This window comes from Cynocephalus volans, chromosome X, assembly GCF_027409185.1.
Source record: "Cynocephalus volans isolate mCynVol1 chromosome X, mCynVol1.pri, whole genome shotgun sequence".
Classification (NCBI taxonomy): Eukaryota; Metazoa; Chordata; class Mammalia; order Dermoptera; family Cynocephalidae; genus Cynocephalus; species Cynocephalus volans.
The window spans coordinates 17,968,024-17,979,522 of NC_084478.1; the positions used below are offsets into that span (position 1 = coordinate 17,968,024).

Genomic DNA, 11,499 nt, shown 5'->3' on the forward strand with positions numbered 1-11,499 from the left:
TTAGTTCTCATCCACATTGATTGTCTGCAGATTTTTGAAAGTGGTAACGGGTACATAGGTAACCAAAGTATAGGGCTTGTTTGGTGGATCTTCATCCTTGTCATGTTTTCTGGGCAACCACGCATGGATATGGTATAGGCCATTCCTTATTCGTTTGGCCCAGACAGCTTTGTTGAGCCTGGTGTCAATGGACACATCTGGAGTCCCCATCTCCTTCATGGCAAATTTCCGGATTTCTTTGGCTGCCTGAGGGGCACACTTCTTGAAACCCACTCCATGGATACGCTTGTGAATATTGATGGTGTATTCTCAGGTCACCACCTCGTTGATGGCAGAATGGCCTTTCTTCTTCTCTCCACCCTTCTTTGAAGGCACCATCCTGCCAGGGCCAAGTTAGAAAGGTGACCATATGAATTTTAGAATTGTTTTTCTATTTCTGTGAAGACTATCATTGGTATTTTGATAAGGATTGCAACAAATCTGTAGATTGCTTTGGGTAGTATAAACACTTTGATGACACTGATTCTTCCAATCTGTGAACATGGATATCTTCCATTTATTTGTGCCTTCAATTTCTTTTATTGTAGAGATCTTATTCTCCCCTTGTTAAATTTATTCCTAGGATTTTTTTTGTATCTACTGTAAAAGGTATTGCTTTTGATTTTTTTTTCAGATAATTTACTATTGGTGTATAAAAATGCTACTCATATTTGTACATGGACTTAGTATCCTGCAACTTTACTGAAATTGTTTATTAGTTCTAATAGATTTTTGGTGGAGTCTTTAACGTTTTCTATATATAAAATCATGTCATCTGCAAACAGGGACAATTTGATTTCCTCCTTTCCAATTTGGATACCTTTTTTTCTTGCTCTTACCTGATTGCTCTGGCTAGTACTTCTAGTACTATGTTGAATAAGAGTGGTGAGAATGGGCACCCTTGTCTTATTCCAGATTTAAGAGAAAAATCTTTCACCTTTTCCCCAATTAGTATGATGTTACCTGTGGCTTTGTTATATATGGCCTTTATTATGTGGAGGTGCATTCCTTCTATACCTAATTTGTTGAGAGTTTTTTCATGAAGGGATGTTGAATTTTATAAAACATTTTTTTTTTAACATCAGTTGAGGTGATCATATGGTTTTCGTCCTTCATTCTGTTGATATGATGTATCATGTTTATTGATTTGCATATGTTGAACCATCCTTGCATCCCTCGGATGAATCCCACTTGATCTTGGTGAATAATCTTTTTTGATGTGCTGTTGGATTTGGTTTGCTAGTATTTTGTTGAGAATTTTTGCATCTATGTTCATCAGGGATATTGGACTGTAGTTTTTTTTTTTGTTATTGTGTCCTTACCTGCTTTTGGTATTAAGGGTAATGCTGACCTCATAGAATGAGTTTGGAAGAATTCCCTCCCCTCTAATTTTTAAAAATAATTTGAGAAGAATTGGTATTAGTTCTTTAAAGGTTTGGTAGAATTTGGCAGTGAAGCCATCTGGTCCTGGGCTTTTCTTTGGTGGGAGACTTTTGTTACTGATTTAATCTCGTTACTTTATTCAGATTTTCTATTTCTTTATGATTTAATCTTGATAAGTTGTATGTGTCCAGGAATTTATCCATTTTTTCTAGTTTCTCCAGTTTGTTGGCACATAGTTGTTCATAATAGTTTCTGATTACCCTTTGTATTTCTGTCACTATTCCTAGAGAGTCTTATGTCATTGGTTTTTGGTGGGCCTGAGCATCCAGATTTTTCCAAGCTTCCCAGGAGATTGCAATGTGCAGCCGTGTTCAGAACCACTGGCTCACAGGTGTTTAATCCTGATGAATCATCTCTCTTGCTATTAAAGCTTAAAATGAAGAAATGATGGCAGTTTGAATAACTGAATCAGAGAATTCAGAGAACAGAAGAAAATTCAGAGAGGACTGTTATAGAGTGAGTGGATGGGGCATCATTACCAATGCAAAACCATTAGGACCACTTTGTCTTAGAGATGGTTGAACTTTCTTATTTAAAGGTGGGGGAGAGGGCCGGCCCGTGGCTCACTCGGGAGAGTGTGGTGCTGATAAAGGTGGGGGAGAGCAGGAAAAACAACCACTCTTAAAAGACCTGCTGCTTCTGTAAGGTTCATAAAGTGGCCAGTGCCTTGATTATGAAATGTGGCCTTTGTTTCTGGATAAGTAGTCTTAATTGGCCTCCAGGGTGGGCAGAAACATTGGCAGAGCAAGGGTCTTATGATTTTTTCACCTGAAGGCAGGACTCCTGTGCACAGTGGAGGCGGCCTTCACACAGATAATAAAGAAAATTGGCTGATTTGTTCATAGACTCCATGCTTATAACTATGCAGTGTGTTTCTTCTCATTTATAAATGGCACAGCAGATGGCAGTCCAACATAAAAAGAATGAGATGAATCTTCAGTGGTGGCACAGAGGCAAGAGACAGCAGAGTCTGGGAACTGTATGGAATCTGTAAATACCACTGTCTGATAGAACTTTCTGGGCTGATAGAACTGTTCTGTATCTGCACTGTCCAGTGCAATAGCCACCAGCCATATGAGCTCTTGAGCACTTGAAATGTGGGTAGTGAGACTGAGGAACTAAAATTTTAATTTTATTTAATTTTAATTAAGTACAATTTAAATGTGAGTAGCCACATGAGGCTAGTGGCTTCTGTAATGGACAGCATAGCTCTTGAGAATGAACTTGACTCTGTTACTTACAGGCAAGTTTCTAGACTTCTTTAAGCCTTAGTTTTCTCATCTGTGCTTTTTATATGCTGACACCAGAATTCCTGTTAGGGACAGAACTGTCTTTGGGAACATACCTTGATAGGTAATTTGGCCATCAAAATACAGGCCTTAGGGTCTGGAAAGGAAATGAAGAACATAGGAAAGACCAAGTCATTTTCTGTAAGAACATGGGAGAAATTATTTGTTTATTGTGGGCCTTGAGTGAGAAGGAGTAAAATAAAGAAGGGGAAAGAGGAGCCAGTAAGAAAGGTTGGGGGCTATGTGGAATGTCAGAGTGGCCAAAAGGACTCTTAGTAACAGGGAGAGCTAATATTAGTTCTATGTTACTTGTTTACTGTGCTGTAAATCCACTCTGTCTTTCCAAACTTTTGGTAAAATTTACTATAAACACAAATGACTTGGTTGGATTTGTGTGTGAATTAAGTAAAGGGAATGAGCTGAATGTTTAGCATACAATTAAACGGAAAAGGGAAAACATGGAGCAATCAGACAGTTAATAAATTAAACTAATTCAGTGAAAGTAGGTGCTGAGAGGCAGAGGAAACTATGAGAAAGTAAGCCCCTAAGGAAATTTTAGCTAGCATTGGTTTTTCATAAAACAGGGATTCACACCAAGCTTACATAAATCTCAAAGGAAAGGGTTGTCACGGCTGATACTTACATTATATGTAAACTGGAGATAATAATACCTACTTGAAGGGTTGTTGTAAAGATAAAATGAAATAATGCCTGTAACGTGCTTGCACATAATAATAGCTTAATAAGTGACAATTGAGCTTTAGTTTGATATTTTTTTAAGTGAATATAATACTTTTTTTTTCTTAGAAGATTAAGTGAAGTAACATGTAAAGCTCCTGGTTCATAGTAAGCATTCCCTATATGCCATATTCCTTCTTTTTTAGGAAGGGAATCTTCTTCCAGACCCTACTTGATAGCTATATCATTTTATATTGTAGACTTGGACAGGCCCCAGAAACTTCCTGGAGACATATGAGTTCTTTCTGTCCCTTCTTTCAATTACATGTGGGTATCACTTTTAGGAACAGTGAACTGACACAAACTATTTTGTGGCAGTGCAGCACTTACACTAGTCTACTGTCTAATGTCCAGATTTGTTTTTCATCTTTATCCACAACCATCTCTCAGATTTTTCCCTCTCTCATAATTCGCATGGACTTATTGCCTTACACTGATGAGTCCCACTTTTATATATTTTCACCCATTTGGGTGTCATGTTTACCCAATCAGTTGACCTTGCCTCTCCTATAGTGGCCTTTGTTTCCAATTGTTTTTATTACTCCTGCTTTTCAAATGCCATGAATTGCCTATTCAGTACATTCTGAGTTTGGCTGAAATATGTTATTTGTACCTTTTTTGCATCTCTTACTTATTCCAGCCTGCTTCTTGTTGCTGAGTTAGTACTTCTCATCATTCTTATACTCATATATAAGAATCAACCTATTCCTGAGAGTAGGATGGGAAAATCCCTGGAATTATAGGGCTTTGACTGCATCTCCTAAAAAATTCAGAGAGTACAGGCTACTCTAGTGGCCACCAGACAAGTGTTTGATTTAATTAAATGTATTTTATTAATCCCTAAACAAAGCAAAATCACTACATTGCCTGCAATTCAGCTACCTTACCTCTAGGTGGTGGTGGTGGTGGTGGTTATGGTGGTGTTTGGTCCAAATCACTCATCAGCATACTTCTATGTGGCTAACTGAAAATGTATTAATTGAAATAAAGATAAACATGCCTTTTGTCCTTCAAGATACATATTTCTTATTAAAAGAGTTTAGTGTAAGGACCATGGCCTAATTATCAAGTTTGTTACTTGTATTTTCAGCCAGCACTCCAAGAGATGGAGAACTGCGATGAGATCCTTGCAGATTCTGGCCTGGGGAATCTTGTATTTTCCATTTTGCTTAGCTTTTTAATGTGGGGCCTCAGGTGTTCTGAGTAAAGACAATCACAGCTCCACTTCCAAAACCTCAATAGTGGAATGATAATGCAATAAAAGCTGTGTCCCACATTCTGATGACTAAAGAGAGACCTAATTTTGCAGTCATTTCATTTCAGCTGTTTACTCTCCATGGTGAATAATAAACACAGGCATAAACAGTAAAGAGATATTTTCTTTTCCAGGAGATGAAATTGCCTAGAAAACTCTGGAATAAAAAAACAAAACAAAACCCTGTATATAAATCTTGTCAGACCTGATTACTAATGCTTGAAATCTTTATCTACTCTAAGTGGTGAGAGTTGCCAAAGAGTGTATTAGGAAAAGCACCCCAGTTTGTCTCTGAATAGATAGGGTGTTTATCAGTCAGTATTATATATGAAGAGTTCCCCCATGGACTTAGCACATCCTGTCAAGCTCTCTTGTTTTACTGTGCTTGTAAATTTACAGAGCATGTTTGAAATATAAAGTAATGATAAGTTCTGATGTGTGGTGAAGAGTTGCCATTAGTGTCAATTTTTCTTTGTATACCTTTACCTAGAGCTCCTATAAGGAAAATACTAGTGGGTAATGAGAGCACATGATGAGGAATAGGGACATATCTGAAGGGTGTCTAGAGCTTTTAATTTTTGGAATCAGAGTCACAGTTTTTTTAATATTCCTAAGATTGGTATATCAGTTACGGTAGAGCCAGAAGACAGAAATTGCACAAGTTATGTCTCTCAGTGGAATAGTTTGTGAAATTCTGAATTTTCACAAAGGTCATTTAATATTTGCTCACCATTTCCATGGTGCTGCAAAACACACTGTCATTATAATCTTATAAGAAAATTAAATTAGGTATTTTAGCAGTTTCCATGATTCAGACACAAATGTAATGAGAAGTTTATTTGAAAAGTTATGCTTGGATCTGAAAAATTATATTGTAGAAAAAATCCTAACTAAATTGGAAAATGTTCAAGCTAAATTGTCACATGAACAAAGCAAGTTACCAAACAGTGTGTACAGAGGAATTCCAGTTCTAGTTATAGCAGAGTAGCTTGAATTGGACTAACTGTCCTACATATGAAGGGTCTTCAAAAAGTTCACGGAAAGATTTGTATTATCATTTAATTCTATTTTTCCACAAACTTTTAAAAGTACCCTTGTACATAAATTGTAAATGCTTGACATGATATTAACAAAATATTTGAAGGCAAAAGAGAGTGACAAAAAGAGGGTAGAAATTGGATTTGACTTATTTATTTATTTTTTATGGAATCGTAATTGATTATACATATTTTTGGGATTCGATGTTGACATATGTGGATCAAATCACTATTACTAGTATATATTGTTACAAATTGTACTTATTCTTTATGCCCCTTGTCCAATCTCTCCCTATCCCCCTCTCCCTCCCCCTCCCCCCATGATAATGCTAGATTTCTTCCCTCCCTCTGAAAGAGTAATGGTTACTCTGTTGATTTGTTGTCTAGATGATTTGTCCAATAATGAGAGGTGTGTTCAGGTCCCCCAGTATTATCATAGAGCAGATGCTTCTTCTGTCACTCTGGAATGGGCTTTGTGGAGAGAGACATCCTCTTCTTTTCTTTGATCTCTGCTGGTGACTCTTCTTGTGTCAATGTACTCCAGTGGCTGGTGGACCATCTGCTTGGTGGTTGTGATGTCTAGCCACTTTTGTGGCAGCTGTGGTTACTGTGGTGGCTGTGGTTGGCCACCCACATGGAGGTGACGTTTTTGGCATGCTCCTTAGCTCCGAGCCCCAAGGTGCTGGCAGTGTGCCTGGTTGTGGGAGGGGTGTCTGGTCCCTGGCTTGATGCCTCAGATCCCCAGCTGGGCCCTGAGGTGCTGGCAGTGTGCCTGGTTGTGGGAAGGGGGGTCTGGTACCCAGGTCCTTGCCTCGGGCCCCTGGGTGGGCCCCGAGGCACTGGTGGTGTGCCTGGTTGTGCGCAGGGTGTTCTGATCCCTGGCTCCAAGAGGATTTGATGCTTGAAGGAAGGGTACTGCATTGGGTAAAATCCAAGCTTATATAGCTTTTCCCCTGAAGGAATTCTCCAGCCTAGGCTAAAACTCAATCAGAAAGCTGATGTCATATTGGTTACAGGTGTTAGAGGATCGCCTAAGATGCAGGAGTAGCTGGAATTTGAATGATAAAATTTTAGAAAGGAGAAAGTCACAGAGGTGGCTGCATATAATCTCCCACTAAATCCTTTATATGTATCTCATATATGCATGCGAATCTGCATGTAATCTCCCCTTAAATTGCAGGCTGATTCCTGAATTGAACTTGCACCAAGGAGAATCCAAGGATACTAGTGGAAGGCAATAGCTGAAAGGCTGAAAAATGTGAGCAGGGATTTAAGCCCCTGACCACAATAAGGGATATAAAGCTTGTAATTTGAGTCCCACCAAGTTATACGGGCTTAGTAAGTACTTTGGGATTTCCTTTGAAACTCCAGAAAGACTATGCCTAGGATGTAGAACTTTGTCACAGGACTAAAAGATTAGCCTTAAGACTAAAGACAAATCAAAACAGATTCACCCTGACAAAGTGTAAAACCAAGCCCCTACAAGTTCAACGTTATCAGCTACTAATTTAACTACCTGGTAAAACAGAAACCAACAATATTTCATAGAGGATAACAGAGTCCAGATTCTTTAAAACATACCACCCACAATGTCAAATATACAATAAAAACTTACAAGATATGTAGAAATTACAAGATATGCAAAAAAGCAGAAACATGTGATGTAAGGTCAGGAAAGAAAGCAGTGAATAAAAACAGACCCAAATTCTTAGACAGGAACTTTGGTGGAGCTACTATGATCACACTCAAGAATGTAAATAAAAAAAAATTATAGCAAGTAAAGAGATGGGGAACCAAAGCAGAGAAATAAAAACTATAAAAAGAACTAAATGAAATTCTAAAACTGTAAAATATAATAACAGATGAAAAATTCAGTGGATGGGCTTAACAGCAGCTTGGAATTGGTAGAAAAAGGGATCAATGAATTTTAAAGACAAATAAACAGAAATTATCTAAATCGAAGAATAGGGAGGAAAGAAGATTGAAAAAAATGAATAGCTGTCAGTGGCAGATGAGACAATATTAAATGATCTTATATATGTGTAATCGGTGTCTGAGAAGGATTGAGAGAAAGAAGCAGAAGAAAAAAATTAAAGAAATAATGGCTGAAAAGTTCCCAATGCTGAAGATCAGTTTTACAGATCAAAGAAAGTAAATGAACACCAAGCAGGAAAAATACAAAGAAAACCACACCTATGCACAACATAGTAAAACTGCTGAGAACTGAAGGTAAAGAGAAAATCTTAAAAGCAGCTTGTGGAGAGGGGAACATACTAGAAAACAACTGTATGAATTATGGCTGACTTATTAGAAATAATAAAGATCCAGAACAATGGAGTATCATTTTTAAAGTGCTGAAAGGAAAAAAAACCCAAAAAACCCAACAACCAAGAATTCTATATCCAGTAAAACAAAACAAAACAAAACAAATTAAGCCCCTCCTCCTATATCGACACAGAAATCTATATCCTAAGAGAGTGTTAAGACAGGCACAGAAAAATAAATACCACTTGATCTCACTCATATGTGGAACCTTGAAAAAAAAAAAGAAAAAAGTGGTTCTCCTAGAAGTAGAGGGTAGAGTAATGGTTACTGGGGGTGGGGGTGGGGTGGGGAGAAGTGGTGGACTAACAGGAACAAAACTATGCTATCTACCGTAAGTGAATCATTGTTCAGTTTGTGCATGTATTGAAACAGCATACTGCACACCACAAATATGTACAAGTAAATGTTAACATAAAAAGAAAAACGTCAAAAAAAAAAAAGGAAAAAAATTAAAAACATAGTTTGAGATGAACAAAAGTTGAGGGAATTTGTTCCAAGCAGAACTGCATTCCAAGAAATGAAAAGGAAGTTCTTTAGTTTAAAGTAAAATGGCATCAAATGGTATCTCAACTAGAAAAGAAGGAATAAAGAGCACTGAAAATAATATTTGCATAAATGTAAGACTTTTTCTTTTTTTTACATTTATTTATTTATTTTAAAAAATTGATCAACGTACAATGTATTTGATTTTTGTGTCCCTTTCCCAATTCCTCCTTTTCCTCCCTCCCCCTTCCCCCATCAACATCATATCTGTTCACTTGTCTTAACAAGTTCAAGGAATAGTTGTGATTGTTGTGTCTTCTTCCCCCAACCCTGTTTATTTGTATATTTATTTATTTTTATTAGCTCCCTCAAATAAGTGAGAACATGTGGTATTTCTCTTTCTGTGCCTGGCTTATTTCACTTAATATAATTTTCTCTAAGTCCATGCATGTTGCTGTGAATGGCAGTATTTCATTCTTTTTTACAGGACAGTAGTATTCCATTGTGTAGATATACCACATTTTCCTAATCCACTCATCCGATGATGGACATTTCGGCTGGTTCCAACTCTTGGCTGTTGTAAAGAGTGCTGTGATGAACATTGGGGAACAGGTATACCTTCTGGTACAAGAATAGCTATTCCAGGTCATTTTTGGTTTCTATTTGTGTGGTATATCATTTTTCCATTCTTTCACTCGTAGTCTGTGTGTGTCTTTACAGGTGAGGTGAGTCTATTGAAGAAAGCATATTGTTGGGTTCATCTTTTTAATCCAGTTGGTCAGTCTGTGTCTTTTGAGTAGGGAATTTAATCCTTTTACATAAAGAGTTATTATTGAAAGATGTTGATTTACTTCTGGCATTTTACTGATTTTTGTTTGGATGTTTTAAATATCTTTCATTCTTTTCTTTCCATTTTAGTATTTGTCTTCTGTGTTTTTGGTTTCTTGTGGTGGTAGATAAAGTTCTCTTCTCTTTATTGTTTGCATTTTTGTTTTATTGGTGGGTTTTGCTCTTTCTTGAGTATTCATGGTAGTGATGGTTGTTTTTCAGGTACTAGGCACAGTACTTCCTTGAGAATTTCTTATAGGGCTCGTCATTTGGTGGTGAACTGCTGTTTTCATTTGTCTGGGAAACATACTATTTATCATACTATTACTATTTCAGGATAGCCTTGTTGGGTATAATATTTTTGGTTGGCAATTTTTGTCTTTATAGTATTTTGAATATATTGTCCCATTCTCTTCTGGCTTTTAGTATTTCTGATGAAAAGTCCACTGTTATTCTGATAAGGGCTCCCTTATAGGTGCCTTGACACTTTTCTCTTGCAGCTTTTAAGATTCTCTCTTTGTCTTTGAGCTTTGCCAGTTTGACCATAATGTGTCTTGGAGAGGACCTTTTTGGGTTGAATTTGTTCAGGGATCTTTAAGCCTCATGGGTCTGAAGATCCGTATCTACCCCTGTACCTGGGAAGTTTCCCACATTATTTTGTTGAATATGTTTTCAATACCTTTTCCTTTTTCCTCGCATGATTCAGATATTTGAGCGCTTAAGGTTGTCTGCTATCTCTGTTAGATTTTCTTCATGTTTTAAAATTCTTTTTTCTTGTTTTTTGTCTTCCTGGGTTATTTTGAGATGGCTATCTTCAAGATCCGAAATCCTGTCTTCTGCTTGTTGTTTAAGCTCTCTGTTGTGTTTTTTATTTCATTGAATGAATCCTTCACCTCTACAAGCTCCACTACATTCTTTTTTTAGAGCATTAATTTATTTGTACATTTCCTTCTTTAGGTCTTGGGTTTTTTTCTCATTTTGTTGTGTCATCTAACTGAGTCTTCTTAACTGAGTCTCCTAAGGACACTGAGTGTCCTTAGAATTGTTGCTTGAGATTCCTTTTCAGTCATTTCAAGGACCTTCTGTTCTATAGGATCTGGTATTTGAGAATTGTATTCCTTCAGTGTTATATTTTCTTGTTATTTCATATTCTATTATCTCTATGTTGATGTTTAGTCATGTGGTAGAGAAATTGCTTTTTCTCATACTTGGAAAGGGGTTTGCAGAGAGTGTGTTCCTTTTGTGGATGTGTTTTATAATGACAGTTGAATGGAGTGTTTTAGTATTGGTTCCAGGTAGACACAGTAGTGAAGTCTTTGTGTAGGTAATTTGGTCAAATTCAGTGTAGGGGTTGTGTGAGAGTGCCTCTGTGACCTAGTCCCTGGGACACTTAGTATTTCCTCACTGAGGTTGGTGACACTATGTCAGTTCATCAGGACATGGGCAAGCTCTCAAATTCTGGGGGGTAGTACCTTGGCGACTTGTCACTTTTAGGTTATGGTTGGTGTTTTTGGGTGAGACTTTTGGTAGCCTGGCTAGCTCACTTGATTTGAATAGGTGACTCTGGGTTGGTTTTCTCTTTTCTCTTTCCTCTTTCCCTGGGCTCCACTGGTGACTTTCCTTCTGTCTATACTGATGAGTGGTCACCAGGTAATCTATTATGTAGTGGGGGATACTGTTGTGGCAGTGAGCTGTCTTGTGGCAGCAGTTGCTGTGGCAGTGGCTGTCACAGCCCACTCATTCCATGCTGGTGTCTGCAGCAGTGGCAGGGAGAGTTGCTGATGGCACGGCTGCCTGTAGCTCCAGCGGGGCCTCAGCAGTGGCTGGGTGGGTCTCTCAGGGGTGGGGCTCACTTGCCTTGGTCCTGCAGGGCTGCCTGTTGCTCCAGAGTGGTCTTGGCAGTGGCTGAGTCTGCAGCTATTCTTGAGGCCACAACTGATTCTTATCAACTCCCTCCTCTTCCACCCATTCTAGATTCTATTCACCCTCAGCTATTAGTAGAAGACTGGGTAAACAAAATGGGGTATTGCCTTATGATGAAATACCACTATATTAATATAGG

At 37.9% G+C, this 11,499-nt stretch overlaps 1 pseudogene; it reads right to left on the bottom strand.

Annotated features, from left to right (window-relative positions):
• Positions 1-396, bottom strand: LOC134367434 (large ribosomal subunit protein eL31-like; annotated as a pseudogene).
• Between the last annotated feature and the right edge of the window lie 11,103 nt (positions 397-11,499).